Raw genomic sequence first — 23,856 nt, forward strand, 5'->3', positions numbered from 1 at the left:
TGCGATGGACTGACGCCCCGTCCAGGGTGTTACTGTGTGCCTTGCGCCCATTGAAAAGCTTGGGATAGGTTCCAGCACACCCCTCATGACCCTGATTGGATAAGCGGTTAAGGAAATGAGTGAGTGAGTTTACTTGACCACCACTTTATCCTGGTCAGGGTTGCATTGGATCCGGTGTCCCCAAAATCACTGGACGCAATGGAGTAACACACCCTGCACAGAACGCCAATCCATCACAGGGTCTTAATACTACATTAAAATGTTTACTAAAATATTAATGATTTAGTGTACAATCATACACCCATAAACCAAAACATTATGACCACCAGTGCCACAAGGCTGGTATCCAGGACCAGGATGTTTTACCAGCAGCTTCTTCATTTTCTTTTACAGGTAAATGATGCACACATGATCTGAGAAACCAGGATGTGCCGGACCAGTCCACCTTCTGTTGCTTTAATGTCCAGTTCTGATACCTGTGTGCTCATTTTAGGTGCTTTGGAGGGTGGACGGGATTTAGCATGGACGCTTTGACTGGCCTGTAACTACGCAGCCCCATACACAGAGTTTGATGCACTTTTCTTAGCTTTGACACGTTCACCTCACAGCCAGGAATAGATCTTCTGTTGGTCCGTACCAGGCGCCACAGCCTTCATATCTATTGGCATCGATGAGTCTTGACCGCCCAACTGGCCCTAAGCGCCCCTTGCTGTTCTGAGGTTCGACCCCGTTGTCTGGTCATGACGATTTGGCCTTTATCAAACTCCCTGCCATGCAGAATGTATCGTGGTTCATCTGATCACTCGGCGTCTCATGAATTTATTTTGTCGTATTAAAGCTGAATTTCACCACGTCTTTCATCGTGCACATAAAAAAGTGCATCTTATTCGAGTCCCTTCTCCGGAGAGGAGAGAGCCGAACATCTCCCGTCCCTCTCGCGCGTCACGCATGAGCGCATCAGAGGCGAAGGAGGGGAAACTGAATTTAGAATAGACGCGGCGTGTACGGAGAATCGGTCACGCCGGGCACATCACACCCTTCAGTATGTAGACGGGTAAATATTGAGCCTAATGATAACGCCGCACTAAACACGTGTGACCGGCACACACCCCGTACGCTCGAGCAGCAATATTCTCCGTTCACTGGCACATTTCACCAAAACAATCCGATTTCCTGCCGCGCCGGGGAAAGAAGCTCACAGCACGACTGGACTTCCTTCAAAGTGTTTCAGAAATATGCTTCATTTTAGCCGCGGTGAGGTGGTAAAATTTCACAATGAGGTCCGGACGTGGTGTCATTTCCATGCGGTGATGATCGCCACACCACACCGGGGGCACCAGGTAGAGCGTCAATTCCCCATCACCAACACGGGCACGGTTTCCTTTTAGTGAATTTAATAACTGTGAAATTTTATTCATGCTTTCAAAGCTATTAACGGCTTCATTCTGGTCAGAGCTGGTTTGATATACTGGACCCAAGGCGGGATGTACCAAGGTCAACACGCTAGTCCATCAGAGTGTATCTACACAGACCAAGGGCCACCTAAACTCAAAATCTGTGAAATTTGAAGCCCTTTGTCAAGACATCTGTACCCTTAAACTCGACATGAACAGCCGCTTTAAAGTGCCAATCTGAGCTGAATCTGTATCAGTGTGGTATAAGCGTCAGATCCAGGGTTACAGCTCCACATGTATCTGTGTTTATCTGGATTCTCCTCCCTGTTTCACTTTTAAACTTGTGTTACAGCTCGAAGTTCTATGATTATGAGAATAAGAATCAGCGTCTCCCAGAGTCTAAATAAAGCTTAATGTGGTTTAATGTAGTAAAAGAAGGAGACAGGAGCACTAAACTTCTCTTCATTATTACTGCTCATAAGTTCCTCCACTAATCACATTCCTCACTCGCTGTTTTACTACAATAAGTCACGTTAAGTGGTTTTGTCACTTCTCATGTGAACGCGCCGGTACTGAAGGGAATACGGTATTCCAACATCCAGCATCTCCACCATTAAGAAGCATCAGGAAACAATAAAGTAAAGTGCAGCTTTTATTGTATGTCAGTGTTTATATTATATTTGTGTTATTTTCAGTGTTTAAGTGTCAAAAACAACCTCATTATTTAACGAGACTAAAATATCTGCAGCTCTACAGGACCATGGACGCATTAACAGGTTTTCCAAACATCCTTATACCTCGAAACTCAACGTCTTTAAAACTCAACGCCACTTTGAGGGTAGCAGTGTACTTCCAGTTCCTCTTCATGGATCAGAAACCTGGACTTTTAAATGTGACGCTGTATGACCATATCAAAAACGACGCCGTCCGAGCCAGACGCTGAGGAGCAGATATACAGCAGCCGTGGCTAAGATGGTTCGGACACGTGTGCAGAATGGATGGATGCCGAATTCCATACCGATTCCTCTGTTACAGGATCGCCCACACCCAAACGCTCGCTAGGGACCTCAGATCCGTCCATCAAACACATCTGTATGCCCACTTGATGCTGGAACTGCCTCAGACTCCCAGCTTCTATATGTTGGGGCGAGTGGTGTGAATGCTCCTCTGTTGTGCTGTTGGTCCACATGTGGCTCTTGATATTTCAGATCAAACCTATAGAATTTTTTGATGTAATAAAATAGATATTAAAGGTAAACCTGGACTAAATGAGAACCTCACTGCGTGGTTCACTATGTAAACGAGTGGACTGAACCTCCCTGGTAAACGGTGAGTGATGTGAAGTTGGTAGAACGACTCCAGAAAGTGATAAAGTAACCGGCAGTGACGAGAGAAAAGTGTGAGATCGACGATCTTTTTCTCCATCTTTCACCCGGCCGCCCACACCGCCAGCACTTTGTTTTAATGAGTGCCCATTAATACTGGCCAAAGTCGTTTAATGTAAATGCCAGTGTAATAATTTGTGAGTGTGAGTGGGGTGTGTTAGAGTCAGGAAGAGAGATGAGCCAGACGACAAATTGTTATTAGAGAAACACCGAGAGAGAGACGCTGGACTGGAGGGTGGAAACTTCTGCCAACGTTCCTTCGTTCTTAGTTTCTTATTTAGTCATTTCCAATTCCCTGTTACAATTATTACGAGGAAAGGTGCAGACTGATACCAGGCCTGTGCTTCTACACAATCACACTACGCTCTGTGTGTGCCTCAACCACTCCTGCCAGCTCCACAGCCAGACACCAGGGGTCGCTGTTGCAGCAGCACTGAGAAGAAACCCAATCCTACGTCCACCCTCCCTCCCTCAGACACGCCTGGTTGTGTCTGTTTGGTTTTAAATATAATGGCACAGCAGTGTGATGCGTAAACCCACCATCATGGAGACACAGGTTTACCAGCCAAGAACAGACACAGTTGGGCGTGTCTGAGGGAGGGAGGGTGAAACGGTTCCGTTCTGCTCTATCAGTCTGTCTGTCTATCTATATCTGTCTGTCTGTCTATCTATATTTCTGTATGTCTGTCTGTCTGTCTGTCTGTCTGTCTGTCTGTCTATAATCTACCTATCTGTCTGTCTATCTGTCTGTCTGTCTATAATCTATCTATTTATCTGTCTGTCTGTCTATAATCTATCTATCTGTCTATCTGTCTGGCTGGCTGTCTATAATCTTTCTACTTATCTGTCTGTGTCTATTTATCTGTCTGTCTCTCTGTCTATATATAATTATCTATTTATCTGTCTGTCTGTCTGTCTGTATCTCTGTCTGTCTATAATCTATCTATTAATCTGTCTGTCTGTCTATTTATCTGTCTGTCTGTCCATCTATAATCTATCTATTTATCTGTCTGTCTGTCTGTCTGTCTGTCTATCCATCTATCTATTTATAATCCTCTTCTTATGTTCTGCTCTATCTGCCTGAAGTATCAGTAGAAGTGGTGGAAAAATAAGAGAGTGTAGTGTGTTCCTCCTTAGACGTCAAAGCCCTTTGCAAGACTTTGCCCTTTTCGAAGGGGGTGAGTACCACCCTGCACCCCTTCTTGGCCAGCATAAGAGTAATGAATGGCGTGGATGCAATAAGGAATTGGATATGACTAAATCTGGATAACATGTATGTGAAGCAGTATCGATTCTAGCTAACAGTTGTGTTGCTGCCGACCTGTCGGGTTCTTCCGATGGCTGAACGGTCCTCGTGTTCAGGTTTAAACTGTTCGTACAACATGCTAACAAACCGCCGGAGGGTGACAGGAACATTTGATCAAACTTTCTTAATAATTTCTCTCTGAACTTCCTCAGTAAATAAATTCTGTTAAAATGGTGTTATAAGAACGTTTAAATACTCCAGATGCTCTCGGCTCTTTGTATCAGTAACACGCGGCGTTTTAAAGACCGGCGGCGTGTCCCCGCGACAGCTTCATTTGTTCTCGGTACGTTTCTGAATGCGAGACATCAGTAGTTTATTATTAACGTCAGTTTTTCTTTAAAGCGTTTGATTTATTATTGTGCTGAATTCCTGACCTGTGATGGTGTGGTTTTAATAACACGTTTCTTCCCGGGTGCTTGTTCATGACTTCTGCAGGACTGGAAGTCGTTAAAACCTTTTCTCCACGCTGACGGAGAGCGACTGAGTAATTCTCATCAGCAAAATATCTTTACTGTGTAATTATAAACATTCAGATGCACTTTAATGTTTCTGTAGAGGAAAACGGCACAAAAATAATCATAATAATAATAATAATAATAATAACGTACGTCTTTCTGTTATACAGGAGCTAAAAGCAGGAGCACCAATCACTGGGAATTCTGACTGTTCTGCATCATACCTGTGTAGCAAATACATCTGTCTGTCTATTTGTCTGTCTGTCTGTCTATCTATCTATAATCTGTCTGTCTGTCTGTCTGTCTATCTATCTATCTATCTATCTATCTATCTATCTATCTATCTATCTATCTATCTATCTATCTATCTATCTATCTATCTATCTACATGTCTGTCTGTCTATGTATCTGTCTGTCTGTCTGCCTGTCTATTTATCTATAATCTGTCTGTCTATCTATCTATCTATCTATCTATCTATCTATCTATCTATCTATCTATCTATCTATCTATCTATCTATCTATCTATCTATCTATCTATCTATCTATCTATCTATCTATCTACATGTCTGTCTGTCTATGTATCTGTCTGTCTGTCTGCCTGTCTATTTATCTATAATCTGTCTGTCTATCTATCTATCTATCTATCTATCTATCTATCTATCTATCTATCTATCTATCTATCTATCTGTCTGTCTGTCTGTCTGTCTGTCTGTCTGTCTGTTTGCCTGTCTATTTATCTATAATCTGTCTGTCTGTCTGTCTGTCTGTCTGTCTGTCTGTCTATCTATCTATCTATCTATCTATCTATCTATCTATCTATCTATCTATATGTCTATCTGTCTGTCTGTCTGTCTGTCTGTCTGTCTGTCTGTCTGTCTGTTTGCCTGTCTATCTTGATGCCTATTGTTTTGGAATGGATTGTTAAACAAGCACATGATTGGGTGTCCACATACTTTTGGATTATATATCGTACTGAGCTTGTGCAGAAATCTTGAGACTGTGTTGGATCGTTGTGTCGTTATTTTAAAAGCTACATTAGTAAGACTAGCAGGCGTTAGCGCTAATTGCTTTCTGCTGTAATCATTTAGCCCTCGGCGTGTAGCTCACACCTCCGAATCCATCCGTCTCTCTCAGTCCTACTCGACTGTCCGAGTCTTCCACGCGAGAGCGCGTCCGTGCGTCCATACTTCTTCATCTTCGTCTTCTCTGGAACCCGGTCCTCTATCATCCCCCCCTCGCTTCGTCCATCTGTCTGACTGACGGCAGCAGCGGCGGCGGTAAACGTACCTGGCAACAGAACCACGCCGAATGCACAAACCTGCTCTCTCCATCTCTCTGTTTTTATTTGTCTGTTTTCATGTCTCTCTCCCCTGTCCCTGCGTCTCTCTCTCACCTGTCCCCGCGTCTCTCTCCCCTGTCCCTGCGTCTCTCTCTCACCTGTCCCCGCGTCTCTCTCCACTGTCCCTGCGTCTCTCTCCCCTGTCCCCGCGTCTCTCTCCCCTGTCCCTGCGTCTCTCTCTCACCTGTCCCCGCGTCTCTCTCCCCTGTCCCCGCGTCTCTCTCTCACATGTCCCTGTCGCCCAGCCGTACGCGGGTTTATATTTTGATTAGAATGCACAGATCGTAAAGATCAGATGAAAGGACGATAAATAAAGCGGGTTGAGAGCGCTATAGCGGTGATAAAGTTAACACATATTAAATAAAGGATAAAGATGATGGATGAAGGTGGGAAGCGGCGGCGCTGAAGCTTTCCCGTCTCTCGGCGTGTGTAAGTGAGCACATGAGCAGCAGGATGGAAACGTCCTCCAGCGCGGCCTGAAGCATGAACTGATCTACTGCACACAGACCAGCGTTTACAGCTCTCTGATATAACCCTGATGTATTCCTCCACCACTGTAAAGCGCATTATTTACCCCCCTAGCAAAAGTTTACAGTGCAGAATACAGTGTTTTGTACCCATGGCTCAACTACAAAAGCAATTCCAAAAAAGTTGGGACTGTCGTAAAACAGACAGCAATCATGAGCAAGTCCTGTGTGACCTGCATTACATTAAAAACAGGACAAACACAAAATATCAACGTTACTGTTTTTTATTTCTGCACTAATTCTAAGTTTTAAAGCTGCAACACGTCCACAAAAATAGGACAGGGGCATGTTAGCGTTAGACCAGTATTGTAAATGTAAAAGTAAAGAGAAAGAGTGGATGAGAACGGGAGAGTGAATGAGAGAGGGAGTGGATAAGAGAGAGTGGATGAGAGAGATGAAGAGAGAGTGGAAGTGAGAGAGAGAGTGGATGAGAGAGGAAGTGGATGAGAAAGAGATAGTGGATGAGAGACCCAGTGGATAAGAGAGGGAGTGGATGAGAGACCCAGTGGATGCGAGAGGGAGTGGATGAGAGAGAGAAAGTGGATGAAAGAGGGAGTGTATGAGAGAGAAGGTGAATGAGAGAGCAAGTGAATAAGCGATAGAGAAAGTGAATGAGAGAGAGAGTGGACAAGCGAGAGAGAAAGTGAATGAGAGAGCAAGTGGATGAGTGAGAGAGAAAGTAAACGAGAGAGCAAGTGAATAAGCGAGAGAGCGGATAAGAGAGAGAAAGTAAATGAGAGAGCAAGTGGACGAGTGAGAGAGAACAGATGAGAGAGATGAAGAGAGAGTGGATGAGAGAGAGGGTAGACGAGCGAGAGAGAACAAATGAGAGAGTGGATGAGAGAGCGAGCGAGAGTGCATGTATAATAAACATTATTATAATAATCAGAAGTGAGAGCGCTGTGTGTAAATAGCATTTATCTCTCGGTGACGTTCAGCTCACTCAGAAATGCTTTCTGGCTCTAAATGAGGAGCGTTTTACTAAATATAATTATTATTATTATTCTCAAAAAATGCGCCTCTCGCCCCCACCTGCACTCCACTGGCTGGCCTGTTTTCTTACCATTAACACCAGACAGAGAGAAAGAGAGAGCGAGAGAGCGAGAGAGAGAGAGATGAACAAAGTTAGAGTTAGCAGATTTAGAACTTATCTAATTCTCATATTCTCAATTTAGTCATATCTAATTCTCTAATCACATTTCCTCCTGACCGGAAAGGGCCACACCTTTACATGTCCCCTCGACACGTGTGCAGTACCGGCCGCTTCTTCTCACCTGCACCAGGTGGGTTCATACGTAGATCTGTATCACACACTGACAGTTAGACACTGATCTCTATTATTCCCCGTCTCTGTGCAGTACCATCAATCAGCCAGCAGAGGTCGTAATGACTTGTTTTCTATTATTATTTTTGTATATACAGTGTGAGTGTAAGTTGGACCCCTCTACCGTTGCCCATAGCTGGCGAATGTTTGATTATGATGTAGTGTTATATATTATATTATAGAAAGCATGTAGCGACAATACCTTGTGAAATCAGTATCTGTGTGTGTGTGTGTGTGTGAGAGTGTGTGTGTCTGTTTGTGTAGTGTTTGTTCAGTGTGTGTGTGTGTGAGAGTGTGTGTGTGCAGTGTCTGATTGTGTATGTGATAGTGCAGTGTGTATGTGATACAGTGTGTGTGTGTGTGTGAGTGTGTGTGTGTTTGTGTAGTGTTTGTTCAGTGTGTATGTCTGTGATGTTGCAGTGTGTGTGTGTGTGTGTGTGTGCAGTGTCTGATTGTGTATGTGATAGTGCAGTGTGTATGTGATACAGTGTGTGTGTGTGAGTGTGTGTGTGTGTGTGTTTGTGTAGTGTTTGTTCAGTGTGTAAGTCTGTGATGTTGCAGTGTGTGTGTGTGAGTGTGTGTGTGCAGTGTCTGATTGTGTATGTGATAGTGCAGTGTGTATGTGATACAGTGTGTGTGTGTGTGTGTGTGAGTGTGTGTGTGTTTGTGTAGTGTTTGTTCAGTGTGTATGTCTGTGATGTTGCAGTGTGTGTGTGTGAGTGTGTGTGTGTGCAGTGTCTGATTGTGTATGTGATAGTGCAGTGTGTATGTGATACAGTGTGTGTGTGTGTGAGTGTGTGTGTGTGTGTGTGTGTGTGTTTGTGTAGTGTTTGTTCAGTGTGTATGTCTGTGATGTTGCAGTGTGTGTGTGTTTGAGTGTGTGTGTGTGCAGTGTCTGATTGTGTATGTGATAGTGCAGTGTGTATGTGATACAGTGTGTGTGTGTGTGTGTGTGTGAGTGTGTGTGTGTTTGTGTAGTGTTTGTTCAGTGTGTATGTCTGTGATGTTGCAGTGTGTGTGTGTGAGTGTGTGTGTGTGCAGTGTCTGATTGCGTATGTGATAGTGCAGTGTGTATGTGATACAGTGTGTGTGTGTGTGTGTGTGAGTGTGTGTGTGTTTGTGTAGTGTTTGTTCAGTGTGTATGTCTGTGATGTTGCAGTGTGTGTGTGTGTGTGTGTGCAGTGTCTGATTGTGTATGTGATAGTGCAGTGTGTATGTGATACAGTGTGTGTGTGTGAGTGTGTGTGTGTGTGTGTTTGTGTAGTGTTTGTTCAGTGTGTAAGTCTGTGATGTTGCAGTGTGTGTGTGTGAGTGTGTGTGTGCAGTGTCTGATTGTGTATGTGATAGTGCAGTGTGTATGTGATACAGTGTGTGTGTGTGTGAGTGTGTGTGTGTGTGTGTGTGTTTGTGTAGTGTTTGTTCAGTGTGTATGTCTGTGATGTTGCAGTGTGTGTGTGTAATTGTGTTTGTGTGCAGTGTCTGATTGCGTATGTGATAGTGCAGTGTGTATGTGATACAGTGTGTGTGTGTGTGAGTGTGTGAGAGAGATAGAGAGTGTGTGTGATTGTGCAGTGTGTGTGTAAGTGTGTTTGTGTGTGTACAGTGTTTGTTTAGTGTGTATGTCTGTTAGTGTGTCCAGTGTTTGTGTGTGGTTGTACAGTGTTTGTGCAGTTTCTGTGTGTGTGTGGGGGGGGGGAGGATTGTGCAGTCTGTGAGTGTGTGAGTGTGTGTGATTGTGTGTGTGTGTGAGAGAGAGTGTTAGTGTGTGTTAGTGTGTGTATGTGTTAGTGTGTGAGAGAGTGTGTGCAGTCTGTGTGAGTATGTTTGTGCAGTGTGTGTGAGGCAGTGTGTGTGTGTGAGATAGAGAGTGTGTGTGATTGTGCAGTGTGTGTGTGTGAGATAGAGAGTGTGTGTGATTGTGCAGTGTGTGTGTGTGTGTGTGTGTGTGTGATTGAGCAGTGTGTGTGTGTGTGTGTGTGTGTGTGTGTGTGCAGTCTCTCTCTCCTGACTGTAAGATGAAATGCTTTTATATCTTTGTGTCCACTGGCTGCTTTTCCGGGTGATTTCCTCTGTGCCTGGAATCTCATTTCATATTTACAGACGTGGAACAGCGGAGAGAAGCGGAGAGAAGCGGAGAGGAGAAATAAAGAGAAGCTGAACGAAGATGAAAAGAGGAAAAACGTGGAGAGAGAAAATGTTTGTGGAGTTAAAATAAACGCTTACAGAAAAGAGAAAATAAAGAGAAAAGAACAGAGTGAGAGGATGAGTGAGTGGTGACGTGAGTGAATGAATGTGTGAATGAGTAAACTGAAGGATGAGTGAATTAATTGATGGATAATAAACTGATAAATGAGTGAATTAATTGATGGATAGATTAATTGATGGAGGAGTAAATTGATGGATGAGGTATTGAATTTTTGAATGGTTAAATGATGGACAGGTGAAGTGATGGATGGGTGAACTGATTAAGTGAATTGATGGATGAGTGAATGGATGGATGAGTGAATGGATGGGTGAACTGATAGATGAGTGAATTGATGGATGAGGTATTGAATGTATAGATGGGTGAATTGATGGACGGCTAAAGCAATGGATGAATGAATTGATGGATGAATGACTTAACGAGTAAATTGATGGATGAAGGATTTGATGGATGAATGAATTGATGGATGAAGGATTTGATGGATGAATGAATTGATGGATGAGTGAAATGATGGATGAGTGAAATGATGGATGAGTGAAATGATGGATGAGTGAACTAATGGAGGAGTGAATGGATGAATGAGTGAAATGAGTAAGTGAACTGATAAATGAGTGAATTGATGGATGAATGAATTGATGGAGGAGTGAATCAAGAGACAGTGGTGAACAAAGTAAAGTATCAGATGATAAAAGTTTCAATAAGACTGTGTGTGTGTGTGTGTGTTTCTCTGTGTGTGTGTGTGTGTGTTTCTCTGTGTTTCTGTGTGTGTGTTTCTCTCTCTCTCTCTCTCTGTGTGTGTGTGTGTATTTATTGGCTTTGTGCCCAGATGTTGCTCTCTGTCTCAGAGACAAACTACATCTGGCTGAACCCGTGCCAGTCTTGCCAGGAGTGTGTTCCAGCACGTGTGTGTGTGTGTGTGTGTGTGTGTGTTGCTCCATTTGCAATTCCTAGTGAATTACACGAAGCCGAGGCTCTCAAGCTTAAGTGCACATAAATAATCAGTCCTGTAGCAAGTATTACCACACACACACACACACACACACACACACATACATATATATATATAGTCCAGTGACAACAATAAATAAATGAGTCAATATGCAAAGTTATAGTTAAATAAATGAGTAAATGAAATTGTCACTGCAACCCCGTTTAACCCCCCCTCCACACACACACACACACATGTCACACTACACAGCTACACACTAATTATTGAGCTTTTATGGAGCTGGAGCCTATCCCAGCTTTTCAATGGGCGCAAGGCACACAGTAACACCCTGGACGGGGCGCCAGTCCATCACAGGGCAGACACACACACACACACACACATTCACCTATAGGGCAATTCAGTGTCTTCAATTAACCTGACTGCATGTTTTTGGACTGTGGGACCCCGGCAGACATGGGGAGAACATGCAAACTCCACACAGAAAGGACCCGGACCGCCCCGCCTGGAGGGCCGAACCCAGGACCTTCTTGCTGTGAGGCGACAGTGCTACCCACCGAGCCACCGTGCCGCCCAGATGGAGCTAAATCCGGACTATAAGCGTCTCTCAGTCTCTCAGACACGATCGGTCACTACTCCTCCCTCTACACCCTCACCGCTTATAACCACAATATACAAGTGAGGAAACTTTTTAAAGATCCCTCGTAAATTAAATACATTTACAAAAATGGTGGCAATCTGGTCGCACTGTGGTTTACAAGATGTAACGTGCGTGTACAAGTTTATTTCATTTTTATGTACCTTTAAAAATTAGCTTATTTCTTATCAGCTGTGAAACATGGTGGTGGTAGGATAGTGTGGGAATGCTTGGATAATTTGCCATAATTAATGGAACCTTAAATTCTGAGACTTATTAGAAGACTGTCTGGTCATCAGTCTGTGATCTGAAGCTCCAGCACAACTGAGTCGACCTCTAAATGGTCCTTTATAAAAAGAAGAAGATTTTGAAGCGATCTGGTTCCACACTGACTGGAACCCCACTGAGATGCTGAGACAGGACCATAAATAAGGAGTTCATGCTGGGAAGCGTTTCACGCTATAAGAGGGGGCTCGAATTTCTCCATGGAGATGTGATTGGAGCTCTAGTAAATCAGAAGTGTTTGGTTTAGGTTAGTTAAACTAGTTTAACACACAGAAGTTAGAAGCATTACGTTTGGGCAGGAACCCAAAGAACCCATAATAATCGTCATCATTAATCTGAGACAAAAAAATCCCGGCAGGGATGAAAAATGACCAATTTTTTTTAAGAAGACGATGTTTAAGGAGAACTCTGTGAGCTGAAAATCTGAAATTTGTGCTTCTCAGGAGGTAAAAAACGAGGAAAATTAAAAATAAAATGTAGGAGGAAGTTATCATGTCGTAGTTTCCTTTCACGCCGTGATTCTTCACTCTTATGATAAATAATAATAATAACAACAACAACAAACAACAACAACAATAATAATAATATTAATAATAATAATAACAATAATAACAAAAGTAATAATAATAATAACAACAATAGTAATAATAATAATAATATTAATAATAATTATAATAATAATACTAATTATAATGATAATAATAATGATAGTAATAATAATAACAATAATAATAATAATAATAATAGTAATAATAATAATAACAATAATGATAATAATAATATTAATAATAATTATAATAATATTAATAATTATTATAATAATTATAATAATATTAATAATTATTATAATAATTATAATAATATTAATAATATAATAATAATAATAATAATAATAATAATAATAATAATAATAATAAAGTACATTTGATTTAAAGCCTCTTTCTTAAGGACAGTCTACATAATACATAAATAAAATACGAGATCAAGGTACAATTACAAAAGAGCTACAGTAAAGCAAAAAGTATTAAAGTAAATAAAATAAATAAAAGATGTCAGGGAGACGTACAGCGCGTGATCAGGGCTGCAGTGTGAAGAGTGATCAAACTGTCAACAAAAGAATCCAGATCCGATCCTTAAAGTATGAGGACAGTTTTACAGGCTGAAAATGGCGTCTCAATCCACAGAACACTGTTTAGCACAGATGATGGTATTTGGGACACAGCTCATTCTTGATTCTCGGGCTTCTATCTAAACCCACGGTGATGTAACGCTTGCTTGGCTGAGGACAGTAACACGCGTATTACAGCAGCTTCTAATTAAAACTGCAGACCGGTCATGTTTTGGTGTTCTAATTACAGCTGACCATCCGGAAACGCTGTTCTGCTGAGCAGTAGGAGACAGCACTGATGGTAGGAGACCACTGTTCCACATTAGCAGCTGCAGTCAATCATAATCAGGGAGGGATTAGAGGGTCGTGACATGTCAGAACTTTCTCCACCAGCGCATTCATCATCTTCATTGCTGCCTGGATATTTTCTAGGGAACTCACAGCAAGTCAGAGCAGCCACTCCACCTTCTGCATGATTTGGAAAGGTGATCATATGGTCTTAAGGTCGAGGTTCTGTGCAGGCCACTGGAATTCCTTCACACCAAACTTCTCAAAATAGGCCTTCCCTAAACTATTTTTCTTTTTGGACAGTTCTGGTGAGGATTTACTCATGTTTTCTGTCTCTTTGTTTTATCGATGATTACAAGCTGTCCCGGCCCAAGGAAGCCAAGCCAAACCATAATGCACCCTCCACCATGCTTCACATTTCACATTTTCCTATGCTCCGCTCCGTTGCCCTCATTAAGGCTTGTATTATCAGTCCTGGTCGAGATATTTAGGAATCTGCGCTGAAGGAATCTCCAGACGGAATAGAAAAACGTAACCGCGGAGCAGCGTGTGTGTTCGCGTCCCCGGTGTGTATTACTGACAATGAAACCCGAGCTCTGACACTAATGAGGTGTGTGTACTCGGTGAAGCCCAGAGTTAAATAAACCGTCTGTATAAACTCTGGCGTCTCTGTCGAGGTTTGGATTTGGGGTTTGAGCCACATCTGTAAAATCCATCAGGATCGTATGAACTTCCGCTCCTCTTCATTCCTTTCGGCCCTGTTTTTGGAACATTCCTCGATTTTCCACACTTTTATCCTTCTTCACCAGTGTAGGGTAACTCTGGTAATGTACACATTTACCAAAAAAACCACAGAGTACCAACAAAACCAAAATATAAGTTATATTTTTAAAAGTCAAAACATTAGAACCACCCTAGGTTATGATTACAAATACTTCTCATATCTCATCTCATTTTCATGTTTCTGCAACGCTTTTACCTGCACTGTCACCTCACAGCAAGAAGGTCCTGGGTTCGATCCTGGGTGGTCCGGGTCTTTTCTGTGTGGAGTTTGCATGTTCTCCCCATGTCTGCGTGGGTTTCCTACAGGAGCTCCGGTTTCCTCTCACAGTCCAAAAACATGCAGTCAGGTTAAATGGAGACACTGAATTGCCACATAGGTGAATGTGTGTGTGTGTGTGTGTGTGTGTGTGTGTGTGTGTGTCTGCCCTGCGATGGACTGGTGCTCTGTCCAGGGTGTTACTTACATTTACATTTTCTGCATTTAGCAGACAGTCTAAGCAATTAAGGGTTAAGGGCCTTGATCAAGGGTCGAACAGTGACCACCTGGCAGTGTTGGGGCTTGAACCGGCAACCTTTTGCTTACTAGTCCAGTACCTTAACCACTAGGCTACAACTGCCCTTACTGTGTGCCTTGCGCCCATTGAAAAGCTGGGATAGGATTCTTTTCCTTCCTTCCTTGCTTCCTTTTCCTTCCTTCCTCCCTCCCTCCCTCCCTCCCTCCCTCCCTTCCTTCCTTCCTTCCTTCCTTCCTTCCTTTTCCTTCCTTCCTTCCTTCCTTCCTTTTCCTTCCTTCCTTCCTTCCTTCCTTTTCCTTCCTTCCTTCCTTCCTTCCTTCCTTTTCCTTCCTTCCACAGATGGATTCCAAACCTGAACGTGTTTAATTCTCAGTGTTTATACACACGTCAATACTTTAATTTATGAAACCATCACTTCTTTTTCCTAGTCTTGGTCGCTAGGTAACCATGACTACCTTCCCTCATTTTCACCATGGACCAATTTACCAGATTAGAATGTGTGTGTTCTATTCATAGATTCTAGGATCTAGGATGCACGATTGTGTCTCAATCCTCACCTCTGGTCACTACCTGTGTGGAGTTGGCATGTCCTACTATATACTTATAACTACTAAGTGTGTTTAATTTATTTATTTAGATGTTTTATGCCGTGCTTAGTCTAAGGTAGTGCTATACATTGTCGTTACACGTAGTCAGTATATGTTTGATAGAAATAGGTACTTGTTAAGGGGTTTCAGACCAACATCAGATCTAATTAAGATAAAACGTTTAGATAAATACATAAAAATGAACAAAATTAGACATCAACATTACAAACTAACATTCCACAATAAGAGTTCAAGTCATAAACACTGATCACACTAAGGTGGTAGAGCAGGTAGTGCTTCTGGAGCCGATAACTGAGCATCTATATTACCACAGATAGTTCGTGGAAATATTCAGCAGGTAGGTTTGGGTGAAATTAAGTGGCGCGGGCACTAATGTTGGCACGTCGTGGGTACGTGTTACACTTGTTCCGAATGTACCGGCGCTGATCGTGATTATTAGGTGTCATTTTGAATGACAAATCACACCCTGCTGTTCGACTTCTGATCCTGAATGTACACACTGCTGCTGGTCTGAATAATAATGAGGTGTGTGTGTGTGTGTGTGTGTGTGTGAGTTTAGCAGGTTGATTTATTAGTGTAGTGAGTGCTCATGGAAGATGGAGATGGTTTACGTTTCTATCTTCTACAGAATGAGAGAGATTGTGTCATGCTAGTAAAACGAGAGAAAAAAGGATGGATGAATCGACGGAGTGATGGCTGGATAGGTGGACGGATAGAAGGATCAATGGATGGATGGATGGATGGATGGATGAAAGGAGGGTGAAAGGGATTGATGGATGGATGAATTGACAGAGGGATGGATGGATGGATCGTTGATGGAAGGTCAAATCTCAAAAAAGATAGAAGGATCAACGGATGGATGTATAGACAAAGAAAAAAAGGGATGGATAGATGAATGGATGAATGGATGAATCGACAAAGTAATGGCTGGATAGGTGGATGGATAAAAGAATCAATGGATGGATGGCTGAAAGGGTAGATGGATGAATGGATGGATGGACAGATGGTCGGATAGATGGACGGATAGATAGACGGATGAATGGATGGACGGATAAATGGATGGACGGATGGATGGATGGAGGGATGGATGGACAGACAAGTATGTAAAAATATAAATAAAAACTGCAAAACTGATCATAAATAGCCCAAATGAGGGATGTGAGGCAAGACCAGCTGATCTACAGTACCCAGATTGCTTTGCAAATACAGTTTAGATTGAGTTGGGAGTATTTAGGGTGTCTGTTATACCTCGTTAATTTAAAAGTGAAACAAAATCCCGTAAAGTTCCCGTCTGATTGAGTGGAGGACGTTTATCTCTCTCACCACGTCTGTCTCACTCTTACCTGCTGTCTCTCGCCCTCGTCTCCTCCCTCTCCTCCCTCTCCTCCCTCCCTTCGCTCCTCTTCGCTCTGCTGAGTTTTATGTGACAGCAACATTTTCCGCTCAGCCTGAAGAACAAACACACGCTCATAAATATGTCGCCACTTGCCTGGTCCCTGACTGATGCTCTACCAACACTGCCATACGGTGTTACGCTCAGAGCTACACGTCTGTGTTCTGCCACCGGACTGCCATGTTCCATCATACACAGTTCATGGTGGTCAGTGGGGTTGAGGTCAGAGTTCCTCCTCCGTATTATTCCTCCGAGTTGTTTCTGATCTCTGAGGTTACATATCAGTGGGTGATTAAAAACAGCAGATAATTAAATGTGATTTTTAATCTCACACTAGTATTATAAAACGAGTCTGTATCACATCTCTCACCTGATTTACCTCTCGTTTTTCCCTCTGTACTCGTTCGTCCTCTGTAGCTGAGCTCAGTTTAGTCTCGATGATGTCTTTTTCTGTTCCTCTCTCTCAGTAATTACCCACAACCCCCCTCTGATAAGATTGTTTTTCTCAGGTGAGCGCTCTCAGCTCCGATCCCACGAAGACGGCGGCGTTTCGGCATTAAATTATAACTCCGGCCGGCGTGGAGACGCGAGTGAGAAACAATGAAGATCTTAATTGTTTGTGCTTGTTTGTTTGTTGTTGGGTTGGTTGGCGTGCTTGGTAATTGGCATGCTGGGTGAGAGGGAGCGTGAGTAAAGTACCACAGACTGTTCATGCAGAATGAGCCATAATTGAGCTCCGGCACCGCTGCTTATACACACATAAACACACACGTTAATATGGGCGCACACACCGCGCTCCTGACCGATCACCTGAAAAAAATGGACAGTGCACTCAGAAACGCGCGGCAGGGGTGAGGGCACCTGTCTGATTGTCTGTGTGTAATTATTGGCTGCCTGTGTTTATTGGATGGATAATTGTCCATGTGTGCATGAATTGTTGGCAAAAGCCCAGTTTGCTCTGTTGGCACTACCTGCAGAGTTTGATTTGGATGAACTCACATGTAGATTAGAACAAACCACCGGGGTAGAGAGGAGCGGGCAGGGTTCATTATAGATGGATCAGAGTGGGTATACAAGTGGTACAACTAAGAGAAGGTGGGTAACCACCTCCTTGTTTCTACACTCACTGTCCATTTTATCAGCTCCACTTACCATATAGAAGCACTTTGTAGTTCTACAATTACTGACTGTAGTCCATATGTTTCTCTGCATGCTTTGTTAGCCCGCTTTCACCCTGTTCTTCAATGGTCAGGACCCCCACAGAGCAGGTATTATTCATTCTCAGCACTGCAGTGACACTGACATGGTGGTGGTGTGTTAGTGTGTGTTGTGCTGGTATGAGTGGATCAGACACAGCAGCGCTGCTGGAGTTTTTAAACACCTCACTGTCACTGCTGGACTGAGAATAATCCACCAACCAAAAATATCCAGCCGACAGCGCCCCGTGGGCAGCGTCCTGTGACCACTGATGAAGGTCTAGAAGATGACCGACTCAAACAGCAGCTATAAATGGACAGTGAGTGGACACGGTGTTTAAAAACTCCAGCAGCGTTGCTGTGTCTGATCCACTCATACCAGCACAACACACACTAACACACCACCACCATGTCAGTGTCACTGCAGTGCTGAGAATGATCCACCACCTAAATAATACCTGCTGTGTGGGGGTCCTGTGGGGGTCCTGACCATTGAAGAACAGCATGAAAGGGGGTAACAAAGCATGCAGAGAAACAGATGGACTACAGTCAGTAATTGTAGAACTAGAAAGTGCTTCTATATGGTAAGTGGAGCTGATAAAATGGACAGTAAGTGTAGAAACAAGTGGTGGTTTTAATGTTATTGCTGATCGGTGTATATGAGTGTAGCAGGTGCAGCAGTGTTGCTGGGATTATTAATTCCTATTTAAACGAACCAAACTCTTTATTAGGAACACGTACCCTGTTAGCGCTGGTTGTAGGTGGCGAGTTAGAGACACGATGTGTTTATGTCTTCTAGTCTTTTATCAGTGAACACTTTCTGAGCGCTGAGGTGGTGAGAAATCCCAACAACACTGCTGCACCTGCTACACTCATATATACCAGAACAACACACACTACCACGTCGTTATCATGTTAATGTCACTACAGTAGTGAAATCCACCACCCACCATCTCATCATCTGGTCAGTGGGTGTCTGATGTCCCTTTCACAAAGTGTACAGAGCAAGTGATGGGCTACAGTCAGTAACTGTATACACCATCTATTTTATTCCTTTTCAGTAAAACAGTAATCGAGTTACGAACAGCTCGGTGTTAAACCATCAAACGCCTCAACGATCACATTCTAATCAGAAAAGCAGCGGTGATTAAACCTCAGAACGTCGGTGCAGATCTCAGAACTTCTGATTTCACTCACTCTCACGTTCTGACGGAGATTTATTCACACAGAGACGCGGGTTTGAATACGGAGTCCATTTCCATAAAAAGCGTGCAGGCGAGTGAGAGAGAGAGAAAGCTTGACATAACGGAGACAAATAACGGTATGAGTGAGCATTCGGAGCAAGTGCATAATTTAACCAGCATTTACAGATTCGCTCTGAGCCGCTCTCACACCTTTAATGGAAATGGACTCTATAGTCAAACTCACATCACCGAGCAACCTGCCAGCGAGCATAAATCTCTGTCAGAATCACTGACGACGACTTCGGGGAGGAGGGAACTGGGATTATGGCTCACTGTGTTAGCTCCAAAAGGTAAAGGGCACCGAGTCAATGTGGAACAACCTGTGGCAATTGAGATGGACCCAAAATCACCAAACTCACCTTATTTACTGGTTTACTCCCAGTTTCTATAACAGGGTTGCAATTAAGTAGAACAAAAATATGTCCGCTAAAGATTGAGAGCAATAACAATGACATGACACAAGCCAGTTTTGGTGCAGGTACATAAAATACTACTATTACACTATAACTGTTTAATTTTACTCTTGACCTTGATAAGAGACCACTGTGCCCTGTAGTCTGTAACGGGTACACTGTAACGAGCCCACGGCACAAAGGTAAATGATTTGTAATCCCTAAATTCATAGATTCGTGACAGTTCTACTAGACAGAGACGTTTGTGTTCCAGTAACTCAGTGAGAGAAAAAGAAGCGGTTAAAGAAATGATTAAAATCCTGAGGCTGTTATGGCGTATGTGTATGTAGATTTTTAATCTTCGCTCTGAGCCAGAACATTATGGACGGATCATTTTTGTATAAATAAAAACATCCGTTATCAATATTCTTCCTGTCTTAGTCATATTGTTGTTTTTCATATTTGCCTCCGACACCCAATTCCACACGCGCGCATATTATTAAATAATAAATATTACACACTTATATATCACATACGGATGAAAAATATGTTTTTATGAGATGTTGTCCTTCCTATAACTCACTTGGCATTTACCTTCAGGATTCATAATAATATAGAGAAGACGATCGCTCGGAGAAATGCCATGAACTCGGACGCTGGTTAGTCCTGACGCCGGGCGTGTTTAAGGCCCGATGTCAGTCTCGATGCGACCGCGAGCTTTGCATTTAATAATCAGAACGTTCAAACCAGCCGTGATTCTGAGAAAACGAGAGAACGAGCCGGAGAGAGTTTCCATGAACGTGAGCCGCTGTTAGAGAGATTTATTTCATGATTAAGAGAAAATAACCCATAAAAATCGTGCACAAGACAAATATTTAAAAGGAAACTAATAGAAATAGGCTTTTTGTTTTTAACATTTTCATAATAACACTTATTTGGCACAAATGCGGCATTTTGGCACTAATCATCTATATACACAGATCAGCCATAACATTAAAACCACCTCCTTGTTTCTACTCACTGTCCATTTTATCAGCTCCACTTACCATATAGAAGCACTTTGTAGTTCTACAATTACTGACTGTAGTCCATCTGTTTCTCTACATGCTTTGTTACCCCCCCTTCATGCTGTTCTTTAATGGTCAGGACCCCCACAGGACCACCACAGAGCAGGTATTATTTAGGTGGTGGATCATTCTCAGCACTGCAGTGACACTGACATGGTGGTGGTGTGTTAGTGTGTGTTGTGCTGGTATGAGTGGACAAAACACCTCACTGTCACTGCTGGACTGAGAATAGTCCACCAACCAAAAATATCCAGCCAACAGCGTCCCGTGGGCAGCGTCCTGTGACCACTGATGAAGGTCTAGAAGATGACCGACTCAAACAGCAGCAATAGATGAGCGATCGTCTCTGACTTTACATCTACAAGGTGGACCGACTAGGTAGGAGTGTCTAATAGAGTGGACAGTGAGTGGACACGGTATTTAAAAACTCCAGCAGCGCTGCTGTGTCTGATCCACTCATACCAGCACAACACACACTGACACACCACCACCAGTGCTGAGAATCATCCACCACCTAAATAATAACCTAATCATACATTAAACTTCACCTGATTGTTTCTAATCCTGGAAATCCTAAAGTTCCAACAGAGAACACAGAAACAGAACACACTTTACTTCAGTTTATTAAACATCAGTGCTTACAAAATCGTCTTCGATCATAAAGTCCATTTCAAAAGTGACCTGATGAACAGATTTGTGTGCGTATTAATGTACATACAGAACAAATCACTCATCACACTCGGGTCCAATTTCACTCGTTCATTTTCAACACTTTTAAATGAAAAGCTTTAAATAATGAGCTAAAACCTTAAAGGAAGAACGTTAAGCTATTAAATCACCTTCAGGTTTATTTCTTTATTTCTTTATTTTGCGGCGCTACAGTATTTGGAATGTAATTAAGATGCTTTCATTTGTTACGACATGAACAAAGAACTATCTATATAAATGATATAGGCATCAGACGTAGTGATGATCCAATGCACTTTTTATGACGATGCGACCCTCTTACTTATCCGGGCTTGGGACCTGCACTAAGGGTGCACTGATGTGTCCATAAAGTGTTTAGGTTCACGTACCACCCACCATGCACCTTCTGTATTTGTGAGCCCAGCCATTCAAACACCCCGAACTTTTATTTATTATTATTATTTTATTTTAGTAGCACTGTCACCTCACAGTCTGGGTCCTTTCTGTGTGGAGTTTGCATGTTCTCCCCATGTCTGCGAGGGTTTCCTTCCACAGTCCAAAAACGTGCAGTCAGGTTAACTGGAGATACTGACTTGTCCTATAGGTACCCGGCCGCTGGGATGCACAAACCAGTGCAGTTTGTAGTGTTGGTCCCAAGCCCGGATAAATAGGGAGGGTCATGTCAGGAAGGGCATCCGGTGTAAAAACTGTGCCAAATCAATAATGCGGATCATGATCTGCCGGCGAGGAAATCGAGATTTTATTTATAGAAAATGGAATTTGCTTTATCTACTGTATTATTACATTGTACTGATTCAGTAAAAGTACCTGGAGTGTTGAATTGCATTAAAATAATTAATGAAATACATTCAGAAAAAAACAAAGTACTAAAAAATGTATAATTCAGATTAAAAGTTTACATGGTGGTTAAAATAATTATTATTAGTAGTTTGTACATCAATAGTGCATCAAAAGCATCGTAATAAAAACCATCACAAAATTATTAGCATTATTATTGTTCTAATGGCATAAAAATGTGACCAAAACGTCACTGCGATTAAAAGTTGTTTATATTTGTGATTAAAAACATCATTCAGGTAGAAATTCTAAAATTGTACGACAATTTAACATAAACATCTACGTAGTGTTAAAGCTGATTTCTTTTAAATGAGGTACAATTAGTAAAAATCAGTTTTTATTTTGGCTTTGTTCGTTCATATTTCCTTTTTTTAAATTTTTTTATGTAATTGTAATTATTTTAGTATCAGTGTGAGAAATGTCAGATATTTTGAATTTTTTTGGTTTAAAATGCAACAAACACGCACATTATTATTAATATTATTATTTTTTTTTTCCTATTTTATTTGTGCATTTTCTCCCAGTTTATCGTACTCAATTTATCTTCCGCTGCTGGTGGATCCCTGATTGCAGTCGAGGTGGGTATATTGCTGCTCACGCCTCCTCCGACCTGCGTGCAGCCCTTAGTGGAACCCTTTTTCACCGGGCGCCTATCTATTTGCCAATCAGGATCCTTACACAGCATTTAAAGACCCCACCCACATAGTCCGGTCATCCCGCCCTAGCAGAGACGTGCCCGCTAGATGGGGCCCAGCCGACTGGTGGCAACGCAGAGGAGTTCAGAATCTCGGCGCTGGTGTGCTAGCGAAATATCACACTGCTCCAGCTGGGCACCCTATAATGAATATTATTAATAATATTATTATTATTTATAATATTATTAGCTTTGTTAGTTTTTTAACCTCAGTGCTTTAAAATATTAAATTATTCTGGAGTTTTTCTTTGTGTTTGTATTTATAAATGTTATTTCATTATTGGAACGTAATTAACGCAAAACAAAACAAACAGAAATGAGAATGAGTACTTGTTAACATTGCACAGACCCCCCAGTGAACCGAGACTACATTCTAAATTAAATCTCTCATCAAGAGAAATAAATATCGCTCATAAATAATAATAATAATTGCACTTCTGTGGTGATGCACCATCAATCCTGAAGCGTTATTTCTGGAGGCACTTTTTTTGACAGATATTTTAACAGTAATTAGAGTATAATAATGTAAACTCACGTCATCAAATCTGGTACAAAATTCTTCACTAATTCTACATTTCCTATAAATGTTACTAATGAGAACCTGTATGATTAAAAAATGTGATTGTTTTCATGCCAAACGTTTGATAAAGCTGCAGATATATTCACCATATACACCGAGCAGGCATAACATTATGACCACTGACAGGTGAAGTGATAAACACTGATTATCTCTTCATCACGGCACCTGTTAGTGGGGGGGGGGGATATATTACGCAGCGAGGGAACATTTTATCCTCAAAGTTGATGTTAGAAGCAGGAAAAATGGACAAGCGTGAGGATCTGAGGGCCAAATTGTGATGGCGAGACGACTGGGTCAGAGCTCCAAACTGCAGCTCTTGTGGGGTGTGTCCCGGTCTGCAGTGGTCAGTATCTATCAAAAGTGGTCCAAGGAAGGAGCAGAGGTAAACCGGCGGCCGAGGCTCATCGATGCACGTGGGGAGCGAGGGCTGGCCCGTGTGGTCCGATCCAACAGACGAGCTGCTGTAGCTCAAACTGCTGAAGAAGTTCATGCTGGTTCTGATAGAAAGGTGTCAGACTCCATGCCTCGACGGGTCAGGGCTGTTTTGGCAGCAAAAGGGGGACCAACACAATATTAGGAAGGTGGTCATAATGCTATGCCTGATCGATGTATATGGCGTATTCACTGGCACACGAAGTGAC

This window comes from Trichomycterus rosablanca, chromosome 20, assembly GCF_030014385.1.
Source record: "Trichomycterus rosablanca isolate fTriRos1 chromosome 20, fTriRos1.hap1, whole genome shotgun sequence".
Lineage (NCBI taxonomy): Eukaryota > Metazoa > Chordata > Actinopteri > Siluriformes > Trichomycteridae > Trichomycterus > Trichomycterus rosablanca.